The sequence below is a fragment of the Ambystoma mexicanum genome, chromosome 5p, assembly GCF_040938575.1.
Source record: "Ambystoma mexicanum isolate Mex_15411 chromosome 5p, UKY_AmexF1_1, whole genome shotgun sequence".
NCBI lineage: Eukaryota > Metazoa > Chordata > Amphibia > Caudata > Ambystomatidae > Ambystoma > Ambystoma mexicanum.
The window spans coordinates 960320629-960347366 of record NC_090930.1 but is presented as its reverse complement, the minus strand read 5'-3'; the positions used below and the strand labels follow the sequence as shown (position 1 = coordinate 960347366).

The 26738-nt window shown below is 40.9% G+C and overlaps 1 long non-coding RNA gene across 2 annotated transcripts in view; it reads right to left on the bottom strand.

Annotated features, from left to right (window-relative positions):
* Positions 1–18686: 18686 nt before the first annotated feature.
* LOC138481329 (uncharacterized) overlaps positions 18687–26738 on the bottom strand; it is a 339719-nt gene continuing 331667 nt past the window's right edge. For both annotated transcript variants that reach the window (XR_011274221.1, XR_011274222.1), the window contains one exon: positions 18687–19287. This is a non-coding gene — a long non-coding RNA (uncharacterized lncRNA). The remainder of the gene's footprint in view (positions 19288–26738) is intronic.

The following is a 26738-nucleotide window of genomic DNA, read 5'->3' as shown; positions in this document are numbered from 1 at the left end:
CTCTGCAGGGCACTATCCCGAGACAATTGCCATCCGCCAAGCCTGGAAAACCTCAGACGGGAATGAAAGCCAATTGCCTCACTATAATGCCCTCTAAATGGTAGCTAATGCTTTTAGAGCATGCTCTGAATCAGCAACCAACCCCTTACCTTAATTTTAAAACCCTTGAATAAACTGCATATGTTTACCTGATGTAAATAAACATTTAACATCAGTTTATTTTGAACAGACCTGACTTGAATAGAATCTGTTTACAGGTGGTGGAGGCAATCGCTGGGCGGGGTTCCTTTATAACATGAGGTGGTTGGGGACTGCGTGTACACCAGATGATGGAGGGGTGGTAAATTGAGAGACAGTGACAAGGAGTACTTACCAGTTGTTGTCGGATCCTGCTTGGTGCAAAAAGCTTTACTACAATCATGAGCTCATAAATGATTACATTCACTCTCTAGCCCCACCCATCCTATCCCCTCAATCTCTACTCAACTCTACCCCTTCATCTGTAACCCCACCACGCAGGCTACCCTTTCTCTCTAGCCCCACCCACCCTCCAAACACCCTTTATTGCACCACCCACATTACCCTCTCTCCCTATCCCTACTCATCCTTCTTCCCATACTCTACACTCCCCTCCTTACACACCAGTAAACTATTGGCATTGTCAATGCTTGTTTTTACTGCCAAACAGTATTATTACCACAGCTCACTCCATAGATTTTAAGACTCATCGCTACTTCGACAAACATCTTTTACCAGTAGCCCTGGATTGGCGGTTCCACAAGGAACATACAAATAAAAATAGCCCTCGGTGCTGCCATCTACAGCAGTATAACAAGGATTCATTGAGTTATTTGCCATGCATTTGTTGATGTATATGGTCATTTGAATAACAGTTTTTGCATAATTAAATCCAGGTTATTACCCAATGGATCTAGGCTTTATTGATAAAGCACATCAATTGAATTCTGATAATCATCTGTGAGCACATTTTCTAGAGCCCTTGTGGAGGAAAGAGCCTACTTAGGTTGCAGATATTTAGTTCTGGGCGTTTTTTAAAGTGTTTGATTTATATCGTGAGAAGTGACACATCCCAGCAGTTACCCAACAATTGCAGTGATTAAAGTGGATTTGATAAATTATGGTTTTGCCGAGTCAGGTTTTGTAGAAAATGTGAAAATCGTATCATGTTAAAACATGTCAGCCCAGAAATGATGTATTAATTGAACAACCGAAAGTGTAATCTTTCTGAAATATTTTGAATCCTCGGATGTATTCAAGTGATCTCTTCTATTGCTTGTGAAGGCCAGGTAGATGAGTGGGTATTTAAGTAATGTGGTATCTATCTATAGCAGCTTCATAAAGAAAGAGAGGAGAGAGATAGTCAGAAAATGGAAGGGATTGAAGGATCCAAGGAAGGTTTTTTTTTGTTTAACTTTCTTGTCCCCCGTTACCACAATGGTAAGTAAGCAGGGGACACCCCCGCAACCCATGACTCCCATTACTGCACCCAAGGAGAGCTGGGAACAACCCTGCAACTCTCACTCTGCTTTGGCACAGTAACAGGAGTCAGTATTTTTTGTGCCCGCAAAATCACAGTGACTGCAGGGCGCAGTAGTGGAGTCAACTTTTTTGTACAATTCCATGCAGCACTGTTATCTTTGGATTCAGTATCTACTAAGGGTGGGAAAATCCTCACAGATAATGTTACATATCTTACTGTAAAGCCGCTAAGCGACGCCTATTGGGAGAGTAGCAAGGACACTGTGAAAGCAGCAAAGTTTAAAGTGACTGACATCTATGACCCCCTGATGGAATTAGCACAAATAAGCAAAGGTGATGCTGGAGTGCCACATGATGCCCAAAGTCTGGCTAACCAGATGACCAACGTAAAATGTTTGGTTTCCCTTTTAGTTTGGCACGATAATTTGTTTCAGGTTAACATTGTGATCATGGCATTCTAAAATAAGTCCATGGCCAGTGTGGCTCATAATTCTTTGATGAAAGGATGTCTTCAGTTGTTTGTAATCTACTGAAAAATTGGCCAGAGGTTATTTTATTTTTAAAGGTATCAAAAATGTATTTATTAAGATACATTATTTTCAAAAATGAGTTAATCATTAATTAATACACACACATTAAATTACATTAACATTGCAAAGGAGCACAAAACACCAGGTGATAAAAACCTAACACAACCATCATTCGCCAACAGTCAATCCATCATTTACAACTCAAAACAATCAACCTCATTCACTCACAGTAAAAACTTTTATTTGACTAAAACATTTTAGTACAATCCATATGTGGTAGCACATAAATTAGCCCCACATGGTCTTGAATACTTCATCTTGTCCACATCAAATGTGTGTCAGTACAACCATTGACCAAAAATGTGCTCTATTCCACGGAGTGGGTACATTTAACAAAAAATGATAAGTCCCATCCCCGGATCTTCTTCTCTACCGGTTTCGACGTTTTTGAAAAAATATTAATGGAATAACGTCTCCATCAGGAGGACCACTTGATACAGTATTACCACTAAAAAACACAAAAATACCACATTTATATATACAAAAAACTGCTATCTATACTTGCTGTCTTGAGCTACCAACATGCAATTGTTTATACCATAAATGGAAAACTATTGGGGGCACCGTGTTGTGACGAATCCCAAGGTGTCCCTATTGTTACAGAGTGTCTAAAAAGGAGGGTTTGTGGGACCCTAAACCAAAACAGACCACTGTATCGACTGGGTATGTTGTCTTGTGTTTTCATCTAGTTCTTTATTGATTTTCCAATTTACCATATTTGTAAGATGTCATTTTTGTCTTGTCATTTTTGGGGCAGGGGCACAAAGGATGCTTCCCGCCTGCAGTGCCCGCTTACCCTTGATCACCTTCACTTGAGGACCCAGAAGGAACATGGTGCTCACGCTTACCACTCAGTCGCTCGGGTAGTCAGAAACATAGTCATAGGCTGTAAACAAACCTACAAAGCACCCGTCAGCAAGAGGTCTGAAAAGAAAGAGGATTGAAAGATAGAAAAGTGCAACATAAAGACGAGAAAGCATAGTTCTTGATACTCACCTTTCACACAAAAGCATTATGTCCTCCTGTAGTCCTGTCCACAATTCTCTTTCAGTTGTGTATCAGTCCTACATATAGACATGAGGTTGAATCAAAGATGGAAGCACAGCAAGAGAAAACTATCTGAGAGCCGCAACTAAGAACTCATGTTTGAAACAGCTTGGATTGGAACAAGAGAATACAAATATAATGTAAACAAAATAAAAGAAAAATGTATAGACGTGGACATGATTCAGCAACACAAAAGCAAGAGTCATTGCTGCCCTATGGTAGCTATAGCAAGTCAAAAGGGAATACTCAGTTGCCCCTTTACATAGGCACGCCTCAAGGTATGAATGAGAGGGGTGGAAAAGTGCCTAGCAATTGCCAAAACTGGATTTCCATCAAGGGGATATAGTCTAATTCAAACCAAAAGAAATAATCAACTTCATTTTTCTTCTTGTTAAGTGCTCAAGTTGTACTTTAGTCAATTTTGTTCTCCCTAATCCAGAGGTCTGCAACCTTTGGCTCTCCAGATGCTTTGTATAACGTCTCCCATCAGCCCTATCAAGCATAATTAACGATCATGAACCATATGTGTTGTAATCCAACACATCTGTAGAGCTGCAGGCAGTGGACCCCTGACCTAAGCTCTAATATACTGTAAGTAAATCTTGTGCAGTTGTTAAAGGTAAATGGCTCTTGGAGAGACTATGCATGCACCACAGGAGAATAGTGAATTAACTCCCTCTCCTCTCACACTGAATTTTTGGGAGCTTACAAAATGAGTGAAGTAGTGTGATGGCAAATGTTAAATGCACAATTCATGAGCATAACTTGAAGACGTAATTTGTGGAAACTCTGCCCTCCCTTTCCACACATACCCCTAAATATGCCACACCAGTAGCAGATCATGTTGAGTCTAGCTGATCTGCCTCCCAAGAGGTAGACATAGGGGCTTTAGACCTCTTTAAGTTTCTGTCAAGACAGATGGATGTTCCAGAATAGAAGCAGGAAAAAGGCATTTGTTTCAATCATAGATTAGATAAAGTTATAATTAAGGTCTGGTGAACAAAAAGATATGTTGATATGCATGTCAAGTCGTATAAGCAAAAAGTAACTGTGCATAATGGGGCTCATAAAGAGGGGCTTTAAAACCCAGTGAAATATGTGCATGAAAATAAAGAACACTAACTTTGTTCTTGATATAAAAATGACTGCACGTCCCTCATACTATTAAACGTGTTATTCTTTGATGCCCAGCATATAAAAGCTTTTCTAAACAAGAGCAATTTGTTAATTCACTAACACTGGCTTACACAATTAGAAAAGAAAATTGAGATATCCACTCCCTGGTGAAGATCGGCACTCTATCTTACAGGACATGAATAACAAAGAATAACCTGTCTATCATTTTTGGTTTTGGCGCTTTGGTGGCATAAGTCAGCTAGCCAAAACACTGGTACTGTAAATGTTACAAAAAAAGGAGAAAGGGGAGTTTGGGAGCAGTGTATAGCATTGATATGTCTATTTGCTGAGCTTGCCGATGAAATGGCCAAAGCACCAGCTGGTCCTTGACCCTCTCGCTCACGTCTGCCAGCCTGCTGCTGTTGCTGGGGAGCTGTGTGTGCTCTGAAGTAAGAGCAAATGACTGCATTTCACCATATGCCTGTTTTTATTTTTATTTGTGTGCACCAATGCTTTTTCTCTCTTAAACTCCTGTCAGACTATGTATAAAATCTGCCGCAGAGTGATCTGTTTTCAAGCCGAAGCTGCAGCATGGTGCATCTGCCGGTATTGGTGTGCGCAAGATGTTTATGAGTCTGTCTTAAGGTGAGACATGGTCCACTTGTGCTCTGTTCCCACTGTACCCTGGCTGAAAATTGCAAAGCCAGGCTGTAGGATTACAGAAGGCATCACGGGCCGGTTTGAGAACTGTGGTGCATTCCTGAAGCTTATCCTGAAGAGTGGTGAATACTGTTGCTGCCTCTTGTGTGCATTGTAGCAGCAAGCAGGCATCTGTTTGGGTGCTATAGTTTGGGTTGTGAGGGTCTGTTATAGAGTCTCCTCATTAGCAGGGTTGGTGCAGCTCTGTTAGATGGACGGCGGTGACTGTAATCTTGGGGCATCGGGGCTTCATTTCTCAGTGTGATTTCAAATTGATTCCTTTAATTAGGACCTGGGCCACGGCGTGATCGAGGATGGGCATGGGTCGGTAAGGGGGCTTTAATCTGCATTACGGCCCTATGTGTAATGTATGAATGACTGGAATACCACCACGGAGCACATCGGCTGCCCAAACCCCACTTAAGTGTTTGTGCTAGGTGTATGTTTGCAGGTTGTGGGTGGAAGGGGTGCTGTTCCTCTGCTCATGCCCAAGAGGGTTGAAGTCCTTTTTCGTTTTATTTGTTGAACAATTCTTATTGCAGGCTTTAAATCGGAGAGGGGGTACACTCGTGGTAACATCTCCAGCACAAGGAATGGGCGGGGGCAGCCATCAAGACGCTTTTTTCACAGGGACTTTGTTCAACCCATTTCCTGTGGATGGTGCTGGACGGGCATGCATTTGCCATAGTCACCATCTGCCACCAGCGTAACCATCTCCTCGCCAGCACTTTGCATGCTGGCACTTGCAGACCCAAAAGGATAATCGGAATTCGTAAAACTATATGTCCCAGCATGCTAAGTTCTTAAGTTCTGTTGGCTGGACGGAAAGGACTGGAGGAATTTCACCTTCTCGGCCTAGCGGGGGTGGGATGTCAGACGACAATGTTACAAGTAAAACTGGCATGTTGTTGTTTTCACTCCCATTATTTTTCGGGGATCAAGAGCATCTAATTTCCGGTCCATGTGTAAGATAGACATCACATGAAGTGTGTTTGTTCATATGCATACTTAAAGGTCAACACCCTGAATCCAGCCAGCAAGCACTGTGATTGGTGCAAATTTTTTTCGAAGGTGATAGCTCAAAGTGTTACAACCAAGCAGATGACATCTGTGTGTGAGCTGCACTTCAAAATTCCCAATCCAGCATGGCAGAGAACGAATTTCATCCTTCTGAGGTCTGTTTGGCGGATAATATGAAACTGGGCAGCCATTGCAACTTTTATATTGCAATAAATACATAATATTAAACATTACAAATGTTTGTTTTAAATAAAGCTTGTTATGGTTGCTTTGCACTTTCTTGGTTCAGCAAAGATCAGACTGACGAGGTGCCAACCCTGCTGCTATTTTATAGAGTTTAAACGGATGAAAGGCTGAGTCAACCTTTCTGGCACTTGAAACCCTGTGTGACAGCAGGTTACACACTGATCTCACCAGCTAGTGCCCCAGTGCCTAACTCACTGTACCAGCTCCCCGCCGCAATTTAAGAATAGTAGTAGATTAGCGTTTCCCCTCTTTTTGTTTTGGCCGCAGCGCTTTGGTGGCGTAAGCCACCTCGCCTTGGAAATAGGAAATGAACGGCTGATGGCTTAAAACGGTTCCCTTGTTTGTTTAAAAAAAGCGCCCTCCGTGATCTGACGGGGAGCAGCAGCAGTTTTACCGTGCCCCGAGGGAGGGTTGCCCTTTCCCCCGGAGCTCCGAAAGGGCTTCTGCTGGTAAGGATGTCCCCACAGGCGCCTGCTATTTACACAGACTGGTCGCCTGTAGTTGGGGATTGACCTGCTCTGGTGAAGGACGAACGAGTGGCACATTATTTGATTTGAACTTTGCACAGACCAGCAAACTTTTAAGTTTTCCCTGCCAGGGTCTATGTTTCAAGCCATTTGCCCCACTTGCAACTTTATTTCTTTTGTCTTTTATAAATGGAAGCTCGTGTTTGTAAAAGTGTGTTTCTTGCTCGGTACTAGAAAATGGAGGGGTTAAATCACTGGGCACTCTGCAGGGCACTATCCCGAGACAATTGCCATCCGCCAAGCCTGGAAAACCTCAGACGGGAATGAAAGCCAATTGCCTCACTATAATGCCCTCTAAATGGTAGCTAATGCTTTTAGAGCATGCTCTGAATCAGCAACCAACCCCTTACCTTAATGTTAAAACCCTTGAATAAACTGCATATGTTTACCTGATGTAAATAAACATTTAACATCAGTTTATTTTGAACAGACCTGACTTGAATAGAATCTGTTTACAGGTGGTGGAGGCAATCGCTGGGCGGGGTTCCTTTATAACATGAGGTGGTTGGGGACTGCGTGTACACCAGATGATGGAGGGGTGGTAAATTGAGAGACAGTGACAAGGAGTACTTACCAGTTGTTGTCGGATCCTGCTTGGTGCAAAAAGCTTTACTACAATCATGAGCTCATAAATGATTACATTCACTCTCTAGCCCCACCCATCCTATCCCCTCAATCTCTACTCAACTCTACCCCTTCATCTGTAACCCCACCACGCAGGCTACCCTTTCTCTCTAGCCCCACCCACCCTCCAAACACCCTTTATTGCACCACCCACATTACCCTCTCTCCCTATCCCTACTCATCCTTCTTCCCATACTCTACACTCCCCTCCTTACACACCAGTAAACTATTGGCATTGTCAATGCTTGTTTTTACTGCCAAACAGTATTATTACCACAGCTCACTCCATAGATTTTAAGACTCATCGCTACTTCGACAAACATCTTTTACCAGTAGCCCTGGATTGGCGGTTCCACAAGGAACATACAAATAAAAATAGCCCTCGGTGCTGCCATCTACAGCAGTATAACAAGGATTCATTGAGTTATTTGCCATGCATTTGTTGATGTATATGGTCATTTGAATAACAGTTTTTGCATAATTAAATCCAGGTTATTACCCAATGGATCTAGGCTTTATTGATAAAGCACATCAATTGAATTCTGATAATCATCTGTGAGCACATTTTCTAGAGCCCTTGTGGAGGAAAGAGCCTACTTAGGTTGCAGATATTTAGTTCTGGGCGTTTTTTAAAGTGTTTGATTTATATCGTGAGAAGTGACACATCCCAGCAGTTACCCAACAATTGCAGTGATTAAAGTGGATTTGATAAATTATGGTTTTGCCGAGTCAGGTTTTGTAGAAAATGTGAAAATCGTATCATGTTAAAACATGTCAGCCCAGAAATGATGTATTAATTGAACAACCGAAAGTGTAATCTTTCTGAAATATTTTGAATCCTCGGATGTATTCAAGTGATCTCTTCTATTGCTTGTGAAGGCCAGGTAGATGAGTGGGTATTTAAGTAATGTGGTATCTATCTATAGCAGCTTCATAAAGAAAGAGAGGAGAGAGATAGTCAGAAAATGGAAGGGATTGAAGGATCCAAGGAAGGTTTTTTTCAATAGTGGGATTACCATAGCGTGCTTGAGGGAGTGGAGGAACAAAACCACTGGTGAAATAAATATTCACTGTGGATGACACCCAGAGACCAATACGAGGCATAATCTCCTTCAGCACCCCTACAGGGATGGGATCCGAGGGAGAGGTAGACTTAATGCCATTGGGGGCTCTCAGCATTCAACAGAGAAAATTCCACCCAAAGCCCCGGACAATGAAGTACCTCTGCATAACTGATTTTTTATTTTATTTATTTATTCAGTGTTTTGTAATGCTCCACCGAAATACAGGAGAATGGGGGACAATGCAGGTCAGGGAAAGGGATGGCGAAGGGAAAATGCCTGGAGCAGAATATGAAAGCACATTTTTGGGTTTTGGCAAGAAACTCCAAGGTAGCAAGATATAGAGGAAACGTTAAAAGCGCTCTTTGTACAGCACGTTCCTGCCTTATGGCAGAGCATTATTTTGTATAGATATTAATGAGGAAGTCTTAGTGGGTGGCAAGGCCCAGTGCAGAGGAGAAGCTGGTTTCACCTGTGACGAGGGTATGTGTTCATTGCTGGGGTGCTACATTTCTGAAGAGTAGGGGTTTCAAAGAATTCCAGAACTTCAGGTGATTTGGTGATTGGGAGGCTGGGTCTCAAATACATATTTAAACTAGTCTACTTTGAAGTTGCAAGTATTTATGCATCATGTATACCCACTTGAGCTTACATGTGGCAGACGAGTTGCCAACTAGGGTCATTAACGCCAATTGTCAGCTCTGAGAAGATTAAATAGGAGTGGATGAAGGTGGGAAACAACAGGGGATTACTAGGGGGGTCCGGAGTTGACACAATGTTTGAAGATCAGGAAGGGGTCCGTGATTAGGAGAAATCCACAGCAGTAGGGAACAGTCTCCTAAAACAAACGAACACTTCGAAGACCCCCACTCAGGCTTGCTTGCATGAGTGCAGAAAGAAAGAAGAAGGCATGGAAATGAGCAGATAAATAAATAAATAAAGGCAAACTCCCAGTGATGGGCCAACAGGTCCAAGAACCCACTGTGTCATCTAGAAAAACACTATGTCCAGAGACATGGAATGAAGGAGCAATCAATCTGGTCATGTATGTTGACACATTGTCACCCCCAGAAATCACTTAAAAATGTCGAACACCCAAACGATCTTTAAACATTACTACAATTTTTAGCTTTCTAAAGGGCCAGAGCTACATTTAGGCATTAAAAGAAAGCTGCCTATCGTACCAATAACAGAGGGGAACCAGGATACCATTATTGTCCTACAAATATCAACTTTGACCCCATTGTAAGAAAACATTGGTTATCAAAATCGTTCAACCCTTTTGGAGCCATAGACCCTGGCACTGGGCCTGATTTTCCAGTGTGTGGATATCGTGCCCTGTATTGTATGTTGACGGAGATGCACGCTTGTCAAATCTTACATGAAATTCAAACAAGCATAATAATATACTAAAAAACCAAACTGCCAAACACAATTATGAAAAATAAGTACATTGCTCTGATTAAACTGGCATTTTAAGTGTATCCATGCACTCTGCCTCTTGGGATTCCGATAAGCACATGGTCGGGTATTAGTGTGGGAGCAAGCAATAATGATGGCAGGTCAACAACATCCTCTATGCTCCAGCTGCCCAATTAGATTAGCTTTTTCTGTCTTCTGGCTGAAACCCAGTATTAAGGTGGCATACAGAGCTGATGCTGATGGCATGACTCACCGGGCACTGTGGATGCAACAACAGATTAACATTTGATTGTGCCTTCTCAGTTTTTGAAAGCATTATTATCTGTAAAACCTTTTTTCGGAGGATGGACTATTCTAACAAAAAGACATGAGGCATATTCATTAGATATAATTAAAAGTAGTTAATTAGGTATACTGTCAAGAAATGTTCCCTTCCAGAGTATTGATCTTGACCGACATATTCTCAGTCAATAAAATTATTCAGTTACATTATACAATCTCCAAATTGTGATTACATAGTATTTATTAAATGTGATCAGCCTACACGTATTTAAACCACTGGTCGTTCTCAAAGCTTTGAATCTGCGCTATAAAACTACAAATCCATTTCCAAAACATAAGTTGCAACTTTCATAACGCTTTTAGATTTGCTCAATTAGGACCAAGTGAGCTGATAGACCATTAACTCCACAAAACAAATACACATAAAAAGAGGAGTTTCGCAAAAGTAGAGCAATGTCCAAAAAATCAAAATTATGAATAGATGCAATATTGGTATCCAGCATAATTGTAAATAGCCCATAGCAGAACATTAGATCCACATACATAAGAACACAACATTTAATATGAATGAAGAGAATTAATATTATTACCTTGCACAGGTTATTTTTCTCGAAACAAACGCACCTATTGGTGCATTTACAAGCCTTACCTCATGGTAAGTCCGCTTACGTCCATGCGCGTCCCTCACGCCAGTCGTCGTCTTTTTTTTTTGTTGTTCAGGCCACTATGGAAAGGGAGAAAGGACCACACGTAGTCCCTTCTCCCTGTTCCATGGTGGGCATTTTTTCTGTTTACTTTTTTTTCAATGTAAGTGAATGGCCGCCATGGGACTACTCCCTTCTCCCCTTCCTTATGGGCCATTTTCTTTGTTTACTATGGCCGCTGTGGAAAGAGAAAACAGACTAGGTTTCTGTCCATGGCAGCAATTTGTAAAAACTTTTTTTTCCGGCTGCAAAACGCAACACATCTCGCAGCTGGGGAAAAAAACATTATTACCCCGGTCTAACCGGGGTACTAATGGCAATAAAACCCTCGATGGTGGGCCATTACCACCTAAGGTAATGCCCTAGGGACAATTGGCCCGCCGTCTTGGGGCTCATTGCCACAATAAGATGGGAGAGACAGAGAAAGAGAAGAAGAGACAAAATAAAAATGTCTGTCATTACTCCATCCGGTACTTCACATACCAACTGATCATGTTGTCATTGAATTCCATCACCAAAGTCATGTTACAATTTTTATTTTACAATTAAATTATAAACAATTGTACCCCCAAGTGGAGCTGTGCACCCACACCACCTCGTGAATCAAGCCCATTCAAGATTGTATTAACCATGTGTTGTCCTAATCAACATCTATACATTATTTCCAACCATGTGTTGTGATCACTCATATCCTCCTTTATGGTTAGAGTATTTGATTTGATTTCGTTATACTCCCCCCTGATTTTCCTTATTTCTTACTCTTCGGATCTTCAGACAGTAATTGTCAAGATCATCATCCTTAATGAAATCTAATTGATTAATCTAATATATCCTTATTTATTATCATAATGTATATCATTAATCCTCTTGTCCCAGTGGGATAACATATTTAAACCTCACACCTCCTTGTTGTGGGGTTTCCAGATTCACATGTGTGGTCAATCAGTAATGCCACCTCTAAAGATATTGCTTCTCCATTAACTGCTCATCTGCAAAATTATCAGTAATTGCTTATTTTATTAGCTTAGTTCCAATCCTTCAGTAAACTTGTTATTATACATTTGCACTCATTCCTACCAAATTTGGTGGTTGATATCGACTGGAATTCTGTTCCATCTTGGGTGTCCTGTTAGGAATCACCCCTAGTACCAGCGTGCCGCGTGTGCTGCCAGCGTTTCCACCATTTTGTTTGTTATTTATAGTGATGGCGCAGATAACACTGCCATCAATTTACATTCGTAAACATTGCCTCAAGCGTGTTCTAGATGGCTGTTGCCCGCTGCATCTATATATTGTGTTGCTATTTTCAGTCCATTTACCTATTGGATATATGTTCTCACGAATTAACTTTTACATGGAGTTAGCCTGTTGTATTGTTTATAAATAATGTGATGCAATCATGAGTTATATAGTGTTGATTCAATTAAGGTATTTCTGATACTAGTCACCTATGGGTTTTTTTCTAACACTTTGTCCAATAGGTCAATATATGAATGATATTACTTGGTGTATTCCCACACACCATCTAGTGCTGTACTACTTATAACAGTAATATACGGGATATAAACCCTGCGTCTACAAACATTTTGGATTGGGTCATTCCACTTTGCAAATAATTGTTAAGTAGTTCTTTATGCACAATCACATTTTCGCTGATTCAAGGTCTACCTAAAAAAACTCCTCATGCATTATTCCAATAGATATGCATGAATGTTTATCCCATGTATACCAGTTATGTAGTGATAATCATTTCATTCATTGTTTCATGCATTATTACAAACCAGCGGTCTGGGTGTACAGCTGCCCTCTTACAGCCTTTGGGTAGTAACCAAGGCTAATGCCCCATGTGTTACCTCTTAACGATAAATATATATCTTCAATTCTTAATTATGTTAATCGTGTCCGTTAGTAAAAGACATTCATTTCAGGTTCCAGGTTAAGGCCAAAGTGGTGCAGCATAGTTTACAGATCATTCTTGTCTCCATCTGACTAAGAAGTAGTTTCTGGTCAACTCCTCGGGTGCCACATTTAACGTTCTGCAGACCAATACATCTCATGTCATCTTTATTGTCCAATTGGTGTAACTCTTGTCAGTGGTTGGCTAGTGGCAATCTCATATCCTGGCTGTTAAGACTGGATAGATGCTCCTATATGTGTAAACATAACTCACATATTGTACTCCCCACATATATGTTGCAGCATGTACAGATGATCGCCTAAACTACAAACGTTGTTCAGCATTTAATGAAAGCTCTGATACCTGTTTTCATATAGTAATTGCACACAAAATTGGAGTGGTCAGGATATGCATGTTTGCACATACTGCAATTGCGGTAGTATCACCTGGGTGAGGGGTCTTTGGGGAGTGGGAGTGGGACACTGGATGGTGAGATGCGGTATCCCCTTCCCTGTGACACCTTTACCCCATCCTATCAGATAGGATATGTAGGAACTCTACCACCCTACCCCCTTCAAACACAAACACTTTCACACGGACAGCCCTCTCTGGGAGACAACAGACTAACACACGAACAGTATACCTGACATGTCCCTAAACAATGGCCAGGTGAGGTCAGACAATTACTGACCATCACTCACACCTGACTTACATTAAGCTTCCCCAAACAGACACTAAACAAGGCAAAGCACACGAGGAAACAGCACTTTCGAGACGTCAGCTGAACGAGAGAAGAAAGACGCCACACAGGAGGGGATCGCAAGGAGAGAAATTTCCTTCGCCTTTCCGACAAGAAACCGTTACTTTCAAGAGCCCTCGGGATTAGAAAGTGTAAACCGGCTGAAAAATCCTGTATTATGTATCCAGCAGAGTTTGCATGAGCCTACAAATAGGCATTACCCTACTTCATGAAAACAGTCACATCCAGCGCCACTTAAGCCAGGGTTCCAACCCCTGCTTTTCATAACTTTAAAAACAAGATACAATACCTTTGACAGAGTGGTCCGGCACTGCGTGCGTGCTGAATCGAACATCTCCGTAAGGTATCCAACTGAGAAGCAGCAGAAGTGAAAGTTAAAGGGTTATATTAAGAAGAGAACTAAGAATTGTGAATCAAAGTTGTCCTGTGACAGGTCAAGCAAAATCTGCACACAGTCAAAAGCCTTCATTTTGATATAGTAAAGAAAGTTTGGAAATTGAGATAAATTTGGTACAAGGCTGGCAGAGGGAGACCAATTGAAGGTTCTGTGTTAAAGTGGAACTGAGCTCGGCGGAGGAGGACATGGGGTGAACAATGAATCACCAGAGAAGTTGTGCATATGAGAATCCTGAGGAGAAAGGAACTTTGAATGTTTGTTTGTCGCATCAGGCCCTCTGAAATAAGAGACTTTGAATGGAAAAGAGACTTTGGCACAGAAGGTTCTGATACTGTGATTTTGAACTGCATCATCATGCTAGAAAAGCCAGAGTATGTGCTAAACTCCAGTTTGCCACCTTGTCCCGTGCTAAAAAGATAGGGAAGGGAAGCTAACGGCTCAACTATCCTGACATATAATTTCTTGAACACTTTTCTTTTGTATAACATTTTTACCCACACCAATTGCATTTAGAAGTAAGGATTGGCAATAGGTTTATTAGTATAGGCCCTTTTATTTTGACCAGACTCTACTAGGACAGTGTTATTATTATTTGATGGTCATAACTTGCTCCCATGTTTAGAATTAGGAATAGATAGGCATTTTTTAAACCCAATTGAAGTTCAATAAAAACCCTTGAACTGTGATCACTTATGTCTGTCGTCACTGTTTATACCATGCCTTCCTTACACTATGCAGATTAATAATCTATCCAAGAGGACCTTGAATAAATCAAAACTTACGCTGTCATCAAGAGGCCTACATTTCTGTCCAAAGGCACACATGAATTATGCCCAAACGCAGATAGATTTATACAAATTCATTAGGAAATTAAAGCTGATTAAATATTTTGCAACCCACGAACCTGGCAAAATAGTGGCAGAGCGAGCGAAAAAACCCACATTGCTATCTATTCAAGACATACCGGCACTCAAGGCTCTCCAAGCATTGGAGTCTTGTGCAGTACCACCTTGGAGCGTATCTCATGCACATAATGGAATTACTCATAATAAATTACCTCAGACCCAAAGATTGTGGCAAAGTACTCATTTGTCAGCTCAAAGAAAGTAGGGAAATCTGGTGACCATGCAAAATGCAGCTCAGATACTCTAATCAAAGTTTTGATTATACAAAGACTTTATACTTCAATGTGCATCAGCTATGACATCATCCTACTTGGCAAACAGTAAAACCTATTGAGGGGAGGGATTGGTTAGGGGAACATATATACCTATAGTACGTATAAATGTTAATAACATGATTGGCTTCTCGTTATCTAGTAGGCACGCCTCGAAATCCATATAATACTGATTCGAAAAATAATAACAGTGGATTGGCTTGTGTAACATTGTATAGCATGCCGATACATAGCCACTCATGATTGGTTGGCATACTCTCCCAACCTTGGACATTCGGCTCGCTAGCAGCACATGAACAGAATCAAACCCAAGTGCAGAGAACAACGTCAGACCACTGTCCAAATTGGCCAATTAGCCTAGCATCTCTCAGCAGCTAGTCCATGAGCCAAAGCTTCTCCTTTGTAGTTGACCTGGCTGGCTGTTTTCTTCTCTGGGACTTTTAAGGGAGTCAGGGCACACTACGATTGTCGTCTTAGGCTTAATGAATAGACTATGTTTTCGAGTCCTGCATCAAGTACCAATAGACCACAAATTAGTCCATTTTGACCTGTTATTTACTGCTATTTGATGTAATTATGCCGGGTGCTATTACTCCTCTTGACCTCTAGAGACTTGGTTGCTCTGTTTTACTCGAGCTTTCTGCACTCTTGAATGTCCAATACTTGGCACTTTCAGATGTTTTCGCTTTGACTTAATCAAAGGGAAATGTGCCCTTCATTCATAACTTATCCTTGTTAACTCCCTTTGTAATTTCCACTTATGTCTTGATGTGTCATCCCCAGTTCCAGCCAAACAGATATTCTTTGTTCCCTGCATGAAAACTGTTTTCTGCAGTGTTTCTTATCTGCGGCAATGGTTTGTCTCTGAGGTAGTTTTGACATGATCCAACATCCATCTTTCTATCATGGCCGCTTTCCTCACATTATAGTTCCTACTGCAGCAAGCTTGTATGTAACTCAGCTACCTTGCATTTCTTCGTATATACATTTGATGCGCTTCATCTCACTTGTCTTCTAAGTAGTGATGACTTCTTCATTTCTTTATACTTGATTACTTTGTTACTTGAGTTACAGCTTCATTCTATAAGTATTTTTATATCGTTTTTGTGCGTCATCGTGTCTTTCCTTTATGATGTCACTTTACTGTAATCTGTTTGCACTGACAGCTCTTCTATGTCTGATGGTGTATGCCGATATCCTTCCACCACTTCAGTGCAAGAGTAAATTTGATACGGTTGTCTGAGTGCATACCGTCTCTCGTATCTTCGATACAGTATTCGGATAATACTTCCTGCGTTGCTTCCAGTATGACAGAGGTGAGGGGCGGGCACTAGAGATGACATCATCTGCTTCTCTACATTCCCCCTCTGGTAGAGTCGTCAACCACCTCCTCAATCTTCTTCACCTTCTCCTCATACTGGTTTCTTTTGGATCAATATCTTCATCTCCCCCCCTTAGGTGACCTGCATTCTTTATATTTTCATCCACACTCCAAGTCATATAGCAGCACTCCCCGGAAGGTGGACAGAATATCCAACAACCTACATATTTCTTGTGATCCTTAGGGTAGTAGAACTTCATTCCTGGGTTTTGCAAAGGGATTTTTCTTTATATTTTCACAGGTGGAGCTCTCATCTTGCATGCGTTTATCAGTTTCAGCATTTACGTAAATGAGTATCTTCATCCCAACAGCCTTCTTTGCTGTCTTTTTAAATTGTCCAATGATGATTCTTATAATGCAGAATCCCAACCTTATCAACACTGGTACTGATCCTAGTAGTTTGAAAGCATTCGCCATCCAAGTCGGAATCCACGAAAACAGGGACGAGAACCAGTCATCTCATTCAGTCTCGTCTACATCTTCTTGCATTGTTTTGTGTATGTTTGACAACATCGTTATTGCCTCTGTCAAAGATCAAATTTCTCCATCATGGGCAGGTATATAAGTACAGCAAGAAGGCCTGATCTTGGTGCAAACGCCATCTTCCATTGCTGTAATCAAGTCCAAGACATACCTGTTCTGGAGGGTGATCAATTGAATGGCCCTTAATTATTCTCGAATTGCGTTGAATCATTTTTATAGTTGTGTTGATTGTTTGTAGCAGCTCCTATCTGGTGATTTGTAACCACTTGGCATGCACTGCAACCAGGAGTCCTGGCATAAATATAGATCTGAATAACATTGGCGTCTTGCCAAATAGTTTATGCTCATCTGGAATACTGCCATAAGATTGTATTGATTTTGCTGAGAAATAATTCTCTCTTTTTAACCAAAGGAGGGTCAGTCACCTCTTCTTTCTCTGGTGTGCATCCATTTTTGGAAAGCTTTCCAATCGAAGATCACTTTGGGGAATTATTAATGCAGGAGCATGTATGATTACTATAGAGCATATTCCTCCCCAATTTTTAGGGAGCTGCATATAAGCTCTGGATCCACAGGACCAATAGCGATCCATTAGTACAGAAGTTACACCATTCATTCCTGGTACTTCGAGTACCTGTTTGCATCCTTTATTTTCTCCAACTAGAACCTGACCTTCATTCCTAAAGCATGTTGTTACATGTATAGGTATTATGGACACTGGTCCTGCTTCATTGTCAACCCATGTTAGCAGCTTAGAATACTTAGCTCATGACTTTAGGCATTTATCGTTTACTATTTGCACTATGCTAACTGGTTGTTTCTACAATAAGTGTGCGGTGAAAGGTAACTGTCCTTCTTCCCATCCTGTACTGGTGGCAACACGTCCATATACCAATAGCTGAGGTCTCTCCCAGCATCCTGGCACTCCTGATTTTTCCAGTATATCTGAACATCCCAGCCTCTTCATTTCAACAACCTTTATTTGTTCTCCAATAAGGGATGAATATATAAGCATCATGCTCCTCCAGCCTATCTCTTTTTCTATCTTTTGCATTTTCACATAAGCATGTTCATATGGAAATGTTCTCCTTGATCACCATCTTAGGGTTGCCCATCTTCCTTGGAATTGTCCTCTGGTTGTGCATGCTGCTAGATGGCTGAGGCACTTTGCATTATGTGCAGATATTTCTCTTGCAATTAATGTTCTGGCTTTGTTCATGGCATAGGGAATGAGAGAACATACATAGCAGCTTTCATCTGACGTTCTCTCTCCCAGCTCCTAAATGGGTTGATACCACATATTAATCATTAAATGGTCAAGATATGAGTTTATATTCTCATTATCCTCATTATCTTCTTTACCATCTCTATTTGTTTGAGCAAATTTGTCAGAGCAATTTGTTCAGAAATATTAGGGAAAACATTGTACCTTTACAAGGGATAATCATGGGAACATCATCACTCAATATTTCATCTGCATTATTAAGAATCAATTGTCGAAAAGCCGTAATAATGAAGAAAAAATGGGAAATGATTATACAGAATGACAATATAGGCATCAGTTCATATTAACTTATTGGTCTTTTCACTAGCCTGGTACCTCTTGTACTTAGAAACATTCTTATTATCTTTTTCTTTCAATGTGTGTTTAGGTCACCATTATCGAGTTCTTCTCTTTTTACAACAAATATTGCAAGATAATTGCAATGATAACTCTGAGAATGATAGGACTGTTTTTAGGGTTCCCAAATAATTTAACCACATCCACGTCTTGTTTTATTAAAGCTGGGTAAGACAGGAGAATAAAGGTGAACAGTGCCTGCAAAAATGTATGCAACGTTACAGTTATAGGCATCATAAAGTGATATATGTGTATTAATTGTTGCGTTGTTTCCGGCACATTGTTCCCTTTTATTAACTAAAATAGTTTGCAAATTGCTGTAATGTTTCAGGCAGTATAAAATACACTGTGCAATCTTTGTCTCTTATTCTTGATGTATTATCTGTCTTTCGTTCAGCTTTAAGGAGTGTCCATTTGTTCCAGACTATTTTAATCCATTGATTCTGTATCCTTGCCCTTGCGTTGTCAGAGGGGTAGAGGTCTCTCCTCAGTAGAGCTTCACGTCATTCAGATGCAGCCAGGCTCTTCTATTTTATAATTTTACAGCTGTGGGTGTGACTTCTTCTACTTGGTACAGCTCTTCAAAATGGTGCTTTTTCCAAGTGCGCATAAAACATCATACTAGCACCTGGTCCCCTGGGTACAAACTGGGCTGTTTTAATAGTTTATTCTGATCACCAGTTGGGCTGTCTTCCTCAATCTTCTTTGACTCTTCTCTCCACTGCTTGACCTGCTGAGAAATTAAAGAAACACTAGTGGTCATATTTATCAAATAATCATGTGTCTCATCACCTAAAACTTTCGCTAGACTGTGGGCATCCGATTCTATTATAGTGGAAGGAGCAAAGGGTACTCTCATACGACATCCAGACATCAACTAATGTGGAGTCAGGTGATGATCTGAACCAGGCTGATTTCTCAGCACAAACAATGTATGGGCAGACAATGCGGCTGGCCCGTTTTCAGGGTCATCTCCAATTTTGCTATCCTTTCTTTAACAAGTGTGTTTAATCTCTCACATATACCATTTGCCTGTGATAAGCAGACAAAAACATGTGTTTTATGCCTAATAGAAGCACCATCTGTTCAAATAATTCATTTACAAAATGCGGGTCAGTATCAGACTGTAGGACTTTGCACATGCCCCATCTAGGGAACACTTCACGCACAAGGAACTTGGCAGCGTATGTAGCATTGGGGTGTGACCTGCCTCGATCTGGAAAAAGAACAAACTACCACTAGCATGTACCTGTATCTGTTGCATACTTGCAACATGTCCACATAATGTATAGATGCTGAAAAAGACATTAGGCCTTGGGATTGCTCCTCTCACTGGCCTTAAAGTAAGTCCTGCTGTGGACTTCTGGCATATAATGCAATTCACAATAAAGTCTGCCACATGTTGCAATAAATTTGGTGTGAACCAGTCTTCTGCAATTGTTGCAGCACGACACGCTCTGGTTGTGTGCGCTGGGTAGTGAAGCTGCTCCAGTGCCACTTTCAATAATGCTAGAGGCATAACTCTCTTTCCAGTGCTGTCCTGTCTCCATATAGCCTCAATGGGGGATAAAGAACACCCCTGATTTTTCCATAAATCCTGCTCTTCCTGTGGAACTCAACCTTGTATCTCAATTAACTGTACAATGGATAACATATTAAAGCATCACAATCAGAAATGTTTAGGAACAAAGCTGCCCTTTTGGCTTCTACATATGCGGCTTCGTTACAGTGAGAATCAAGTCTGCCCTTTTATTATGGGCTGCGCACTTCATGCCTGTGATAGCTAATGGAAGCTTCAGTACTTTAATAAGTTTGTCTAATAGCGGTGCATGTTGCACGGGCGAGCCGTCTGCATGGAGAAAACCCCTCCTTTTATAATTTGACATTCATGCATGTACAGTTGACTTCACATAGGTGGAATCAGAGTGCACTGTCACTTCTTCATCTTCAAATCTCTGGATGCGGCGATAAGCGCCACTAATTCTGCAACCTGTGCTGAACAATGCAAAGGCAGTCTTGCACTTATTACTACCACAAATTCACCCTTCTTTTTTAGTTTCACCACTGCTGTCACAGTTTGCCTTTCGCCACTTGTTTGATCAATTTATGAAGAACCATCAATAAAGGGAACTCCCCCCCCCACTCCAAGGGCATTTTCTCTAACATGAGGAATATCATAATAGAACTCAGTATACATGGTAAGTCATGTACATAATCTTCTTTCCTGAGAAATGTCACTCGATTCACTGTTCTACATATAACAATTTTTATCACTGGATTCAAAATAATCACCTCATATCCTGATGCTCTTTGTGTAGTCAATTTACTTTTGGGTTTCTCTAGAATATCAAATAAGGAGTGCTAGCCATATAACGTTGTTGAGCATCCCATTGTAATACTTGCATCCTTTTCAATCGCTAATGCAGCAGCAGCCAAAGCTTGTTCACACGGATAATGTCCTTTCATCACCGGTTCCAGAATCCCATTGTAATATACTAATGGTTTGTGCCCATGTCCTAAAGTCGTTTTCAATGTAAGAACTGCTGTCATTACCTCTCTGTTTGAGTGTGAAAACAAATACAATTCTTCATTGTGATCTTGGATTCCTAACACAGGCGATATGCAAATTGCTCTTTTTAATTCTTCAAATCCCTCAGTCGTCTCCTCTGTCCATGTTATTTTTTTTTCTTGCCCACATGTTCTTCGTTGACTCCTTTTAAAAGTAGTTGAATATATAAACTGTAATCAAAAACCCAGGCCCTACAATAATTGCATAGGCCTAAACATGGTTACATCTCCCTTACTGTCACTGGTTCAGGAGTGTTTTGAATTGCTTCTACTCTCTCAGGTGTCACTTTTCTCCCATCTTGAGAGATTAACTGTCCTATGTATAGGACATATTCCTGACCATATTGTAACTTCTCATTGTCTCCCTTGTATCCTTTCTCTGCTAATGTGAACTGAGTCTTCTCTGCGTCTTTCTTTTGTTTCACTGCTCACTAATACGTCATCCACGTTCTGAATTGTTGAACTCTCAAGCTGTACATTACCCAGATCCATCTGAAGGACCCTGTTAACGATTGAGGGGACTCATGGTACATCTGGGGTAAATGAGTATGTTTTAGGCACGTATTTCTATTAAAAAATGAAGTCAAATCTTGTGAGTCCTCATGAAGGGGAATTAAGAAAACATGTTTTTAATCTATGACCATAGCTGTGTCTGGACTATTACATAGTATTGTTGCTGGATTTGGAACTAGAGGAAACTCTGCTTCAACAATATTATTAAGAGGGCGGAGATCCTAAATAAATCTCCCTGACCCCCCATTTCTTCACAGGGTACACAGCCATGTTGCACTGGGAATCTGATGGTACCAATATCCCGTGCTGCATTAAAGTGGAAATGGTTTCAAATATGCCCTCATCTGCTTCTCTGGACATGGGGTACTGCTTTGCTTGTGGCAGGATAGTTCCAGGCTTGACCTTGATTTAACTAGTCCAACTCCTTTTAGTAGACATACATCTTAAGGACTACTAGTTCACAAGATGCTTAGCACCTTTTCTAAATTACTGAAAACATGATGTTTTCTTTCTCACTAATACCATTCCCTCTGGTATATCTCTGTTCTCGATTTTAATCCAGTAAGTAACACTTTTAAAGAATACTAATTAATTGTCTGAATAGTCATCTCTAAACAACTCCTCATCTGTCAGATCTGTCAGTCTGAATCCTTCACCAAGGGCTATCACTGCTCACCATCCTCTTCTCTCATCATCTATCCAATGGACAACCACCCTTTCCTCTCTGACTGCTGCTGTGTCTAACTATGGGAATGATCTGTCTGTTTTCACCATCCATAGGTATTTTCGATCTAAACAAACATTCACAGGTATTCTGTATATATTACTTACTTATCTGGGAAGCCATGTTGACAAAAACAATCACTCCATACAAAAATACCTCCAGGTCTAGAGGAATCCCTTGTAATACCTTCTGGCCTGGAAATGGCAATATTAACTCTCTTACATTCAGAAAATGTATTCCTGGAGTGGAACACACAATCCCTTTGTCAGTAAAAGATATTGTCATGTTTAACTTTGTCATCAAATCACGCCCTAATATGTTAACTAGTACCTGTCGGAAAACAATAATAGCATGAACACATCATGTTCTCCTATGGAAATTGGTAAGTCATTAGTAAAAGGAACTAAACTCATTGCCCCAGAGAATCCCTGAGCCAATGCCAGACATTGGGTATTTTCCATCTGAAACAAGGAAAGAGTTGCTCCAGTGTCTACAAGAAACAAAAATGTCTTGCATCCTATCGTTACCCTGACCCTTGGTTCCTCTTAGGGGTCTGGTGTGATTGATAGTACAGAACACATCAAGTCACTCTGTGGGCTGTCCTATTGTGGATATAAATTCATCCCAGTACCCATGAAAGGATTTTCTCTGACCACCATCACAGTCCCTATCCTAGGTGTGGATGTTTGCAGAGCTCCTGCATTCATGTTCCATTCTAATGGTGCAGCTTGTTGTGTCGGTACTTGCTGTGCTTGTAGAGGTGTTTCTTGTAGATACCCTCATGGCATCTGTACTGGGTTTTGTTGTGCCTGCTGCATTTGCTGCAATTGTGTCTGGTGGGATGTTCTGACCCACTGAGCTCTGCCCTGCAACATCACTGTGTGCTGCTTTCACGAAAAACAACAGAATGGCTGCCGAAAAGCATTATGTGCACTAAAAATCTCTGAGAAGTGCCCAGGGAAACCTGAAAAATAGGCCGCCTATCCATTTTGCTTGTGTCAGTGGTAGAACCGGAGACCACACTACCATAACCTGGCATTGGACTGCCCGAAGAATTAAATGAAACTACTTAAAAAAAAGCAGTGCTGCATTGCCAGGAAAACCCAGAAGTGCTTTAAAATCTGTGTTTCCTTGACTGTTGAAAGTGCAAAATCATGGTTCCCAAACATCATCCTTGTTGGGTGTTAAACATCACTTTATTTAAGGAATCCCCATAAGCACAATGTCAGGAGAAGCACATTTCATCACAAAAATATCCCCATTCAAAAAGGTGCTTGCCTGGAAAAATAGGTCAGAATATGGGCGCAGTACCGCCGCCTGCCTGCGTCAAAGCTGTCATTTACTTATACTGGCAGTTTAAAACTTGTGTCTTAAAATCAAATTGTGGAAAAGAAGAAACTTGCCATCAAAAGCAATAGAGGTTGCTACAATTCAATTTCTATGTTTTAAAAAGACTGGAATGAAGAGATCTGTGGGTATATTTGTTGAAAATGTAAGATTTTGTTTAGCAAAAGAAAAGTTTGAACAAAGTGTTTTACAGTGAACTGAGGCCAGCCACACTGGACTTCAAAGGCACATTCCACTGTTTGCTCCAACAAAGGGTGCCTTCCTTTTGCTCCCTGCCCAGGAACTATCATTTAAATGCTAATGAAAGGAGGAGGGGGTGTTACTCTGCTTCTCTGGGAGATAGACAATAGGCTTCCTGGACTGAAAGGAAATGCAAATTTGGGTGTCAACAGAAACCAACTGCCAGCGGGAAGAGAGCCCTGGACTGCTCTGGGCCCATCAAACTCTGGGTGTGGGACCAGACAGATTTGTGTATCTTAGATTACAAGAACATATCTTTTTGAAAAAGACTCATAGAAAATGTGGAAAAATCTGTAAATTAGAGGTTGTTAATATGAAAAGGCTGCTCACCGTTTGAAACTATTCTGGACTCTGTGCGATGTTCAGAGACAGAACTGCCAAAATGTGGATGTTGTAGCAATTGTGATAATGCTAGGAATATGAAAGTTTACAGGATTATACCCATATGTCAGCGCATGTATGGAGAAAAATGTGGACAGATCTGACACTGGGTACCCCATGAAAGCGCCAAAAACGGACAATTTTGAACCGAAGCTGTCACTAAAATGGAACTCGGACGGATACGTGCCCTACTAAATCTGTAATGTGAAGATGTATTATTAGCAAGTTGGTGATATTGTAAATATGATTTATGTGGAAAATAGATTTACTGTAGAGAAACCAGGGGGAGGGACTCCCTGGGTGGTAAAATGCAGCATCACTGTGACACTAGATTTCCTTCTCAAATTAGGAGAGGGGAAATACTTTAACCAATAGGATTCCTCGAGGGTGTGCTTAGTATAATTTAGCCTACCCACCCCTTTGGGAAATACATAAATTGGGACAGCTTAGGACCTAGACACACACACACATTCACCCATCAAATGATTGTCGGCAAAGCACTCTGCAGGAGAACCCAGATCCAAGACTCCAGAACTCTGAAAGCAGAAGGCCCGATTTCAAAGCTGAACCCTTATCAGCTTGCCTTTAAATCTTGAAACCTGATTTTAACCCCAGACTTCAAAGGGGCACACCAGAAATTTGAACAGCCTGGCTGTGCTGTTTCTGCTTCTTGCCAATAACTCTTGCTAGAACCCAGAGATCCATACCAGCAATAACAGAGCTGTAACCTTATAGCTGTAACCCAGAACCAACCCATCAGATCCAGTTCAGAGGCTGTGCAGAGACCCGAGTACCGTGCTGAGTGCAGAACCAGGTGGCTGAATCCTGTCCGGTGGGCTAGCAGATTCCAGTCCAAATCCTTTGATCAGATCTTTGACGGGCCTAGTCCAAACCATAGTTGTGAGTATCTAGCATAGAATTGTCCTAGCCAATATATTATCTTTAAGTAATCCTATCCAACCCATTCTATCATATCCAGAACTGCATTGTAGAACCTTTCTTGTTTGTCTGAATCTTTCCCTCATCCATATAGTCCTTTGTTAATTGTAATGATAATATCACCTTTGCGCTAATATATTTGCTGAGGAAAGACAAATGTCTTGGCGGGCAAAAGTCAGAGCAGAGGCGCCACTGTTCTGGTGGCTGTCCTGTTGGGTATCTTGCATCTTCCTAGCGTACAGAAAATTCTTGTTTGTAATTCAAAAGCACATCTTTCATTTGAAAATCTTTACTCTTTTGTGAGAAAAATCGACCTCTACTAAAACCTCTGTAATTTCCATACCGTACATGCTAGAAACAAATTGTCAAATTGAAGCTAACATCCTCAGCTTTCAAACGAACCTAAATCCGCATTCCAACTCCTTGTAGTTTTGCTGTAATCGCGTTTCTCGCGTGCTGAAATCTCAGAATTCAATTTTCAATCTGCTAGTTATCCAATCATCATTGCTAGTGTTTACCTGGAACTATCCAAAGCGGCTCCCACTAGTTTTGAATCCAATTTAGTGATTTAAATCCAGTTTTAGCATTTTTCCCATTAATTCCAAGCCACATTCAAAAGCATTTGAACTGTTTTGAAATCATTCCTGTTTCTCTCTGCTTGCTAGGGGGAACTGGGATTGAAACTGTATTTGTTGAGTGTTTATTCCTGAAACCTGTGTTCTCTCCTTCCACCTCTATATTGCATATTGGGATTTGAGTAGAGTACAGGGGGAAAAAGTGACATTGCATTTGATTGAATCCCTATCAAGTATTATTCTATGCTGCATTGTTTTCCTATCCATATCAAGTATAATTCTAGGCTGCATTATTGTTCTTATCCATACTCATTCTGATTAAAGAGATTGTTGATTGTTGTGATATCACCCAATGCTGATCATTGTATAAATATTAATATTGTGATATCTAGATATTGTTCAAGTTCATAAAAGTGTGATATATATATTGTTCAAATTCTCAAAATAAATCTTTTAACTTTGCAAAACCACCTGCTTCCTGGGTCAGTGAGACCGGGGGGATTCAAAGAGAGGGGTGTGATATAAGGGTACATCATTCAGAAATAAAAGAACTCATAGACAAAAATATATATAATTAATGGTTCCAACTGTGCATCACACGCTAGGCATTGACTTAGGTGGAGTGCCGGGTTGAAATCACTTACAGTCTGATTCTGTGTGTGGTCTTGGACATAATACTCCTGTATTCCTGTATTATACTGTAGAGAATAGTCCATCACCCCTCTTGGAGCCTGACAGTTCTGTTGCATGCCCCCTCTATTCCTACATGTTCGGGCTATATGTCCCATTTTCCCACAATTCCAACATTGCTGTGACTGTTCTCCGTTAAGGCCTCCTCTTCATTGGGGGTTCTGAAATCCCCTTGTCGGCCTCTAGGCACATTCCTGCTGCCTCATG